Consider the following 11,347-nt stretch of genomic DNA (forward strand, 5'->3'; position numbering starts at 1 on the left):
GAACAGAGACAAAGAGTCAAGGACTCTTCTTCATTTAGTGACCATAGAAGTGATTGCATTGGTATATCAAGTAAGGAGGCTAAAGGAGACAAACTCTTGAAGGGTGAACAAGTTGTCAGAATTGCAAAGACTAAAAGCCAAGAAAATTGAGAAGTGAATTGAGATCTGAAATCTACAAGATAAGTAGTAAGTTGTATCAGATCAAATACTCTATTATACTCTCTAACAATTGTATTAGTTGGGTTAAAATCCTTTGGACTAAGGTTAACTTAATAGTCATTAGAAAATCCTTTAATAGGGTGGCATTCCAAGTGAATTTTATTAAAGTCCTTTACTAGGCTCACTTCTAATAGGGTGATTGAAATCCCTTAATTGGGTCACATTTAATAGTGTGTGTTGTAACCTTTAATAGGGTTGGCCTTTCATAGGGAATCACTTCAAAAGAGTAAAAAAGGAGTAGCATGTTACTCATGGTTTTTCCAAAATTAGGTTTCCATGTTAAATCACTATGTCAAGTGTGTGAATAAGTTTTCATGATTTAAATTTTATTGCTACATGTTAATTTAATAGTAATGTGCATGTTTAATGGGCTCACTAGCTAAGTGAAAAGTTTTATATGGACATCAAGACCTTCAATAACTAATTCACCCCTTCTTAGTTATTCTAAAGAAATATAACAATTGGTATCAGAGCCATCTGTTGACAAAACTAGTTTGAAGGCACTAGAAGCACAAAGATTAAGATATCCAAGAGAGAAGTACCCAAGCTTAATAGAGACAACTTCCCTGAATAGAAAAGTCTAATGAAAATACATCTTGGAAGAATAGGAGATCATGCATAGTCCTCAATTATAATAGAACACGTTGACCTAGCAAGAGCTCCTACTATTGAAGATATGAAGAAGAAGAAAGAGAACAATCAAGCAATGTTGGAAATTGCCTCAGCACTTAGTTATGCCGAATTTGATGACATCAAGGAATGTGATATTGTATTCAAAATGCAGGGACCCCTATCAACCATCTATGGAGGAGACAAAAATTTTCAAAGATCCAAGGTAGAAATCCTTAGAGGTAAATTTGATGACATGAGAATGGAAGAAGGTGAGAGTGTTGCTCAATATATTGCTAGAATTAAAGAATTTGTCAATGTAATAAGAAGTGCTACTGGTCATTTAGATGATGAGACTATTTTAAGAAAAGTACTAAGGAAATTTCTTCCTATCTATGCTATTAGAGTCTCAAAAATCCAATAATTAAGATGTATTACAAGAAACAAATTAACTCTTGAAGGTCTAGTAGGTAGACTTACAACTTTTGAGTTATCCAATTTTGACAATTAGAGACCTAAGAGCCTTGAATCTATTTTCAAATCAAATTTTATACTAAAGGACTTTGAAGAGGCAAAGCCAAAAAAAAAAGAAAAGAAAGATAAAGTATGCATCTAGTGATAGCAATACAGATGAAGAAGATGTTGAACAATTGGAAGCACTATTGGCCAAAAGATTCCACAGAGGTAAAGGTAAGTTCAAAGGTAAGCTACCTATCATTTTTTTCAATTGAAATGAAGTTGTCCATATTTCTACAATATGTATAGAAAAAGAAGAGCTACAGAGAAGGTAACATGTACAAAAATAGAAGAGAAGATGATACAAAGATTATAAAGACAAAAGTAAGAAGTGCTACATCGTTGAAGAAGATGATTCTAATGAACATGATGATGAAGTGGTTTATGTTGTAATGAAAGATGAATCTGATGAAGATGAAGCAACTACACCTATGACATGTGTAAACAAAATGATAGATGGATCATTAACAGTGGATGCTCACATCACATGATAGGAGATAAAGATAAGCTCATTTCATTGAATCAATATGATGGAAATAGTGTTAGATTTGATAATGATGCTACATGTCTAATAAAGGGAAAAGGTTCCATTAAGCTCACATAAAATATTTCTTGTGATGATGCTTATTATGTTCAAGGATTGAATTATAATTTGTTGAGTGTGTCACAACTAAGCAATATAGGATGTAAAGATGAATTTGGAAACAAAACTACCAAGATATATGACATAAATGGAAAACTAATAGGTAAAGGAGATCAAAGTAGAAGTAATATAGTCTACCTTGATTTAGATGATGCTACTTGTCTTTTAGTGAAATCTGATGGTGTATGGATATGGCATAAAAGGTTGTGTCAATTCAACTTTGACAATTTGATTAGTATCAGTAATAAAAAGAAAGTTAGAAGTTTACCCAAGCTGAAAAAGCCTGATAATGTAATATTCAAACAATGTCAGCTAGGTAAAATGACCAAGTTAAGTTTCAAAAGCAAGACCTACACCTCTAATAAGATACAAGAAATTATTCATACTGACTTATGTGGACCTATTGAAATTTAGAGATACAAAGGAGACAAGTAAATAATTCTATTTTTGGATGACTACTCTAGGATGATGATAGACATGTTTCTTAAGCAAAAATCTAATGCCTTTCAGATGTTTAAGTGGTTCTTGGCAAGAGTTGAAAAGGAAATAGGTAAAATTTTGAAATGTTTGAGATTAGACAGAGGAGGAGAGTTCACATCAAATGAATTTGAAACATTTTGCAATGATAGAGGACTAAAGAGACAAACATCTGCACCAAGGATCCCTCCATAGAATGGAATAGCAGAAAGGAGAAATAGGTCAATAATGGACTTTACCAGGACACTTATGATGGAGAAGAATGTTTCTTTGAAATACTAGAGAGAAGTTATAAGTAGAGCTATCTATACCTTCAACAGAGTACAAATCAAGAAAGGAACAAATTCAACACCTTTTGAATTATGGTATGGTCACTCACCGCAAAAGGTGATGATGGCATATTCTTTGGTTACTCCACAAGAAGTAAAACATATAAGTGTTTAAATGTTAACACTAAAAAAATTGTAGAAAGTGCAAATGTAAATTTTGATGAATACATAGAAGTTCATGAGTTGAACCCATCAAAAGACTAGAAGAATACAAAACATTTGTATACTTCTATGAAGGAATGCCTGATGAAGAAGAAGTTACCAATCAAATTGGAAACCAACAACAAGCTTTAGTAACTATCGAGTCATAACCAATGAATGTCAAGTTGCATTTAGATGCCAATTTGCAAAATGACAAAAATGTGCATTCAAATTTTGAGGTTAGTACATATGACACAGATGCTAAGTTACTTGAAACAAACACACAAAGTGACACTAAAGCTAATAGAAAAAATGTGGAAACAACATCTAAGCTAAGACTATCCAAATGTGTTAGAAGACATCATCTTGTTGATAAAATCATTAGAAACAAGGATGCTCAATCAATGACAAGAAATAGATAGAGAAATGAATCATGCTTGCTAAGCAAGATAGAACCCAAAAATAGTGAAAGATTCTCTAAAAGATGATGATTGGTACAAGGCCATGGAAGAAGAAATTGAGCAGATAGAGAAAAACAAAACTTGGAGTTTAGTTCCAAGACTAGATGACAAAAATGTGATTGGTACCAAATGGGTGTTTAGGAATAAACTAGATGAAGATGGTGAAATCACAAGGAATAAAGCAAGACTAGTTTGCAAAGGATATGCACGTGAGAAAGGAATAGACTATAGGGGAAACATTTACCCCCGTTGCAAGAATGGAAGGAGTCAAAACTCTACTTGCATATGCTACCTACAAAGGATTCAAAGTTTACAAAATGGATGTTAAGTTTGCATTTCTGAATGACATACTAGAAGAAGAAGTCTACATAGAACAACTAGAAGGATTTATAGATAACAACATCAATGATATGGTATATAAGTTGCACAAAGCTCTTTATGGTTTGAAGTAAGCACCAAGAGCATGGTATGAGAGACTTCACAAGTATCTGGTGAAAATAAGATTTAAAAGAATCAATGGCAACAATAATTTGTACATAAAAAGTAGAGAAAGGTTAAGACATATTGTTATCTAAAATCTTTGTTGATGATATAATATTGGAGGTCAGGATACTTTATGCAAAGTTTTTGCTAATTAGATGAAGCATGAATTTGAGATGTCAATGTTTGATGAAATCATGTTCTTTGTGGAACTACACGTTTATCAATTTAAGTATGGCATATGTGTCACCCAGTCAAAATACATCAAGGAAATACTAATTTTTCTGGATTGGAAATTTCAAAACTAGTAAGTACACCCATGATAACAGGAAACAAACTCTCAATGAATGATGAATTTGCTGAAGTAAATCAAACACTATATAGATCTATGATTGGTAAAATACAATATGTTGTACATAGTAGACTTGATATGGCATTATCTATTGAAATAGTTGCTAGATTTTCTACAAATCCTAGAGAAAATCATTTGATGGTAGTGAAAAGGATAATGAGATACTTGAAAGGAACAAAAGAGTTTGGTTTATACTATAAGAAGAATGAAAAGTTTGACCTAATAACTTTCACTAATGTTGATTTAGGAGGAAATATAGATGACATAAAAAGCACAAGTGGAGGAGCACTTTTCTTAGGAAAGATACTAGTTGCATGGACTAGTAAGAAACAGAGTTGCACCTCACAATCCGCAGCTAAAGAATAATATGTTGCTACTATTCTAAATTGCACAAACATTGTATGGATCAAGCATCTACTCAAATGAATGAGAGAAGAAATAATAGAGCCTATGATACTTTATTGTGACAACACCAGTGCTATAAATATATTAAAGAATCCAGTAATGCATGCCAAGACCAAGCACATTGCAATCAAGTATCATTATGAAATAGAGCTAGTTGAAGACAAAGAGGTAAAGATGGAATATGTCAGTACAAAGGAAAAAATTACAAACATCTTTAAAAAACTATTACCAAAAGATGCATATAAATATCTCAAAGATAAGTTAGGGGTGATACCACTATCCAAGGCTACCTAAGTAAAAGAGGCACTGCCTTGCATCAAATAGATGGATTGACAAATGTAACAAAGTGATGTAGAGGATCTTACTTTAGGTATTTCCTAAAGAAATAAAAATGTTGAAATCCCAAATCAGTCACAAGCAAGGTGACAAAGGAAGAAACTAGAACTACTACAAATTTGATATGTACATGTTAAGATGTTGAGATCATATGTCTTTGGCATTGTTGTCAAAGAGGGAGAAATGAAAGAAACTTATCACAAGTAAGATAAAGGAAGAAATAAAAAGAAACTAATCAAGAAATGAAATAGCAGAAGTGAAGTTCAAAGGAAGAAAAATAGTATCTAAGAGGGAGAAGATTAAAAGATCAAAAGCTCAGAGGTAGTTAGCAGGAACAAGTTTAGGATGACATATCACAGAGGGAGAAAATAACACAAAGAAGATCTACCTTGTAAGAGGGAGTCATAAGTTACTAATGAGAGGAACATGTTTTCTTTTTGGCATTTTCCTTACTATTTTAACTTGGTGACTAAGCTGATTAGTTTGGTTTGCCATCAATGCCAAAGAGGGAGATTGTTGAAATCTAATTGAAAAGATTATTGATGAGAAAGGGAGATTGTTAAAGAAGAATGTTTCAATCATTTTTTTTTCACTGATGTCAAAGCTGCTATTTTTTCATAAGACAATTCCTTATAAGATCCAAGTACTATCACTTAGTTTATTGATGAAGAGGATTTAATCAATAAGATGTAACAACAACACCTAGAGGAAAGGTTGAGTTATGTTTATGTAATGAAGTACAATGATTAGTTAAGAAAATGGTAAAATAATGTATTAATAATCTACTTGAAGTTATAGAGGTTGGCTACACTTAGAAACATTAGAAGAACAAGTTGTAACAAAACTATCTGCAAAGCTTGAGAAATGTTAAGAGTGGGTGCCAAGCAAAGTTAGTACAAGCTGAGTAAAAAATTAGTTGGTGCTGAGTAAAAGAAAATTCTAGTGTGTACCAAGTGAATTAGTTGATGCCAAGAAAGTTTAGGTGCTGAGCTAGACAAAATTCAATAGGTGTTGAGCATCAATAAAGCTTAGTTAAGGCCAAGTGAATTCATAATTGATGTCGAGAAACATAGTATGTGTTGAGCATTAGAAGTTCAATAGTTCTGAGCTACTATATTATTTGAAAAGACAAAGATTCACCAAATCTAAGCTAACAAATTTTTTTTCTTGAAATCTATGAACCAGGTGGAAGATAAGGATGATAAGCTAGTGGTACGAAATTTGAGGTAGTTTGTTTCTAGGTGAATTCAAATGAACTCTAGGAAAAGTTTCTAGAATAGACAAGATATGGGATAGATACATTGTATCTTACCTAATCCATCTAAACCCTAAATTGGATGATGAAAAATGGAAAATATTCTAATTTTCTATTTAAGGAATGTCATTTTATGAGGTAGAGTGTGCTAAATGTGTAAAAGGTGAAATATTGAGAAAGTTAGATAGAGAGTCAAGGACTCTGCTCCATGTAGTGACCATAGAAGTGATTGCATTAGCATATGAAGAGAGGAGGTTGAAGCAAACAAATGCTTAAAGAGTGAACAAGTTGTTAGAATTGCAAAGAATAAAAGCCAAGCAAATTGAGAAGTCAATTAAGATCTAAAATCTACAAGATAAGTTGTAAGTTGTATCAGATCAAATAGTCTACTATGATATCTAACAATTGTATCACTTGGGGTAAAATCCTTTGTACTAAGCTTGACTTAATAGTCATTATAAAATCTTTTAATAGGGTAGCATTCTAAGTGAATGTTATAAAATTCCTTTAACCAGGCTCACTTCTAATAGTGTGATTGAAATCCCTTAAGTAGGTCACATTTAATAGTGTGTGTTGTAACCTTTAATAGGGTTGGCCTTTCATAGGGCATCACTTTAGAAGAGTGAAAAAGGAGTAGCACATTACTCATGGTTTTTCCAAATTCGAGTTTCCATGTTAAATCACTGTGTCAAGTGTGTGAATGAGTTTTCATGATTTACATGTTATTGTTGCATGTTGATTTAATAGTAACTTGCATGTTTAATGCACTCTCTAAGCTAAGTGAAAAGTTTTATTAGGAAATTAGGACCTTGAATAACTAATTCACCCTCCCTTTCAATAATTCTAAATAATTCTAACAACCAAGTTTTGAATGCTTGCTTCAAACCATACAATACTTTTTTCAGTTTGCGTACTATGTCCTTATCATTTGTCAAAGGAGAACCTTTAGGCTTCTTTATGTACACTTCTTCTTCAATTTTTTCCATTCATAAATGCTAACTTGACATCCATCTAATACACCTTGAATTTCTTTTGTGCTGCATAGGCTAAAAATAATCTTACTACTTTTGTTCTGGCCACTGGAGCACAGGTATCATCATAATCAATTCCTTCTTGCTATGAGTAACCTTTACATACCAATCTTAATTTTTTCCTTACAAATTCACCTTTCTCATTCATCTTTCTCTTGAATACCCATTTAGTTCCTATCACATTCTTGTCTACTGGTCTGGTGACCAATTCCCATGTCTCATTCTTCACTATATGATCTAATTCCTCTTTCATAGCTTGTTACCAATAATCATTTTTACATGCTTCATCAACATTCTTACGTTCAACTTGAGACATCAAACATAGTTCTTCATTGACTCTACTTTTTTTCATCACACCTTTATCTCTTCTTCGGATGATCTATTCGAATGAGTGATTCTTTATCATATCCTTTCTTGAAGTAGGAGTTTAAATCTCAACTCTTGGCTCTATTGAAGGTTCCAAGTTTTATTGTAGCCTCGGCTCTCCTCCATTCCACAAATCATTTTTAGTCTCAAGAAACACCTCATCATTCCTTGGCTTAGGAAAAAAATCACCATCTAAATAGTAATAAATTATTCTCTCTTGTATCCTGAATTTCTAATCAATTTTGATATTTATACTTTCCATAATAGTCTTATTTCTTAGATTATAACATCTATAAGCCTTGCTTTTCAATGACTATCCAAGAAACATACCTTTATCACTTTTGGCATCAAACTTACCAATATTATCATCTCTTTTGATATAAAATTTACTTCCAAAAATTTTGAAATACTTAACTATAGGTGAGTGACCAAATCATAGTTCATAAAGGGTCTTGTTTGTGTCTTTCCTAACTTGTAGTCTATTCATATTGTAGACCACTGTATTCATAGCTTCTCTCTGAAACATCTTGGATACATCATTCTTAGCTAAAATAGCTCTTGTACATTCTATACTTAACCTATTCCTTCTCTCTACAATGCCATTCTATTCTGGGTTCTTAGAGATGATAACTATCTTTTGATTCCATTTTCTTCACAAAACATGTTAAAGTCATTTGATGTAAATTATCCTCCTCTATATGATATTAAACATTTAATCTTCATACTAGATTCATTCTCAACTCTATTCTTGAATATTTTAAACTTATCAAATTCCTCAAGTTTCTCTTTAATAAATGAAATCCACATCATTCTAGAAAAGTCATTAACTAGAATCATAAAATACCTTTCACCATAGAACCGTGTAGTCTTAATAGGACTACTAAGATCTATGTGTATAATCTCCAACTTTTTTTTAGTATTAAACTTCTTGCAGGGAAAAGAAGTTATATTTATTCTTTGTGAACACAGATTCCTTGCAAATTGTGTTAGTAGGATTTACAATCTTTGGAAAATCTCTAACTACAAACATGCCGTCAAAGTTTATATGACAAAATCTCTATGCAATAACCAATTTTCATCTACCTTTGCAACCAAACATGTCATTTTAGTAGGATTCAACTAAAATACATTACTTCTAGATCTGGTTCCTATTCCAATTACCTTTCCATCCTTGTCTCTGATCATGCATATCTTCTCTGTGAACTGCAATTGATAACCCTTGTCCACTACTTATCCAACACTCAAAATATTTTGCTTTAAACCATCAACAAAGTATTTACCATCAAGAGTTATAGATCCAATACCTTTAACTTGGCATGCTACATTGTTTCCAACTTTGACAATGTCTCCATACTAACTTTTGAAATCAATAAACATGTCAATATCACTACTCATATGATGTTAACAACCACTATCAATATCCAATTAGATTTCTTCTCAACCTATCACACCAGTGCTAATTTTTCTGGACTTTCTTCTTTAATTGCCACAAATCCAATTTCATCATCACTAACACTAACTGCTTGTTCATCATAATCATTATATTGATTTGCATACAAGCACTCTTTATCTTTTCTAGATTTGTAATTTATTTTATAATTTTTCTCTCTTTTAGGACAGTTAGATGCATAATGACCATATTCATCACAAGTTCAACATTTAAAGATTTTCTTACCTCATTTTTCTCTTCTTACCAGAAGAGCTACTCCTTCAATCTTTCTATCCTCCTCAAATCTACTACTGCTTGTAAAATATCCTCTAGCACTTGTGCTCCTTGATAAAATAGGTTGATAACTCAAGGCACTGAATGCTATTTCCATTTTGGTCAATTCTCTTGAGTGCCTAAGCTCATCCTCAACTGCTTCAAGTCTTCCAAGTAATGACTCCTTTGTGAAATATTTGGTAGAAGATATCAACAGTTGTATCATGTGAATTGCTGACTTAAATGGTGGTGTTAGAGTCTTCAATATCTTCCATATAACCTCATCATCTTCTTTGGTTCCTCCTTGAGATTTAATACCTATAGTAATTTATGATATCCTACCTAAATATGTTCTTACAGATTCATCTTACATCATTTTACCATCTAGAAATGCACAAATCCAACTTTGTAGCCTCAACTTCTTAGAATGTGCATCACCTTCAAAATTAGTTTCCAAAGCTTTCCAAATCAAATGTGAAGTAGCAAGTGATTTTACCTTATTGTATTCAATTTCAGGAAGTGTAGTCAATAGTGCTTCTGTAGCTCTCATGTCACACATAAAAAGATCTATTTCTACCTCGGTACAAGATTCTAAATACTTTTCAACTATGATTTTATTTGCTAATTTTTTCAAGGTCCAATATCCAAAACCCATAGACAATAGATGTGTCATGATCTTTTCCTTCCAGGCATCATAATTTGTTCCAATGAACTTTGGACTATCTTTCATGAACATGTTTGCCATGGATCTCCCAAAATTTGTAAACTTTATTTTCAAGGACCTGATGCTCTAATACCAAAATAATTGGGGGAGAGGGGTGTGAATCAGTTATTCAATAATAAAATACTTATCCTCTTTGAAAAAACTTAACCATTCAACCAAAGTAAACAATAACCATAATAATATGCACATAGAAAATTACACTAGATATGTTAACTAGGGAAATTCTTGATTAGAGGGAACACCCTGGTGGGAATGATGCCCACAAGATTCACTAATCTAAATATTCCTTGTTAAAGGATGGATGTTGTTAGGAGTCAATTACAAGATTCAGTACATATGAGTCCCTATTAGTAGATTTTGAACCCCTATTAGGAGATTTCAACACTATTAGTAAGATGAGCCCACTATCCAAACATGCAATTTCAACTACAAGAAGAGCTCAATGCTCAAACATACAATTTACTATTATGTTATTCTTGCCTTAATTTTTTTAACCAAAATAATCATTTCCAAACCTTGTAGACCACATCATGAACCTCAGATCACTCAGCAATACCTTGACAATGAAGTTTCCTTCACTTCTACATTGTTATGCTCAACTTTGCATTCTGCTCTTGTACTTCTTACAAAATTACTTTTTCATGTCATGCTTGATAAAGGAAAATGTCCTTCCTTTATACCGAGTCCATAAAATAATTCCCTAAGTTGGCTATTAGACCTTCTCAAATAATTATTATAGGACCACATTAAGAACATGTGACACTTAGTGATACAATTAATCTCCCCACTTGTAACTTGAATATCTTTGTATAAATGCAATATTACGATGAGTGATCTTAGCCATACCATCACCAACATGTCTTATTAATATCTTCAAGCTTGATTCTTAGAATAATAACTTTGCTAAGAAATATAAAAACATTTTTAAAACATGCCTCTGTAAACTATATCTTAGAACAAAGATCACCAAAACTTTTATAACTTCTTCCAGACTTATCATTTCAAACTGCATATACTAGATACATATATGTATCTCCCATAACCTCAGATAGTTAGAATATTTAACTAGCCACTCATACCAACTTGATGTTTCCATTATTCCTCTTTCAGATACCATAGAAGACCATTATGTTGACATGAATGAAAAACTTAGTCATGGATGTAACATATCATCATAATAACATATCTACAATACTCCCCCATAGGAATGTCATCAGCATTCATGATTCCAACAATCTCTCAATAATAAGGAATTCAAAGAATAACTTGTGTAAGTTTGGTTCACTCTTAACTTGTTTATT

This window comes from Cupressus sempervirens, chromosome 2 (genome assembly GCF_028749045.1).
Source record: "Cupressus sempervirens isolate cs-2001-9-10 chromosome 2, ASM2874904v1, whole genome shotgun sequence".
NCBI lineage: Eukaryota > Viridiplantae > Streptophyta > Pinopsida > Cupressales > Cupressaceae > Cupressus > Cupressus sempervirens.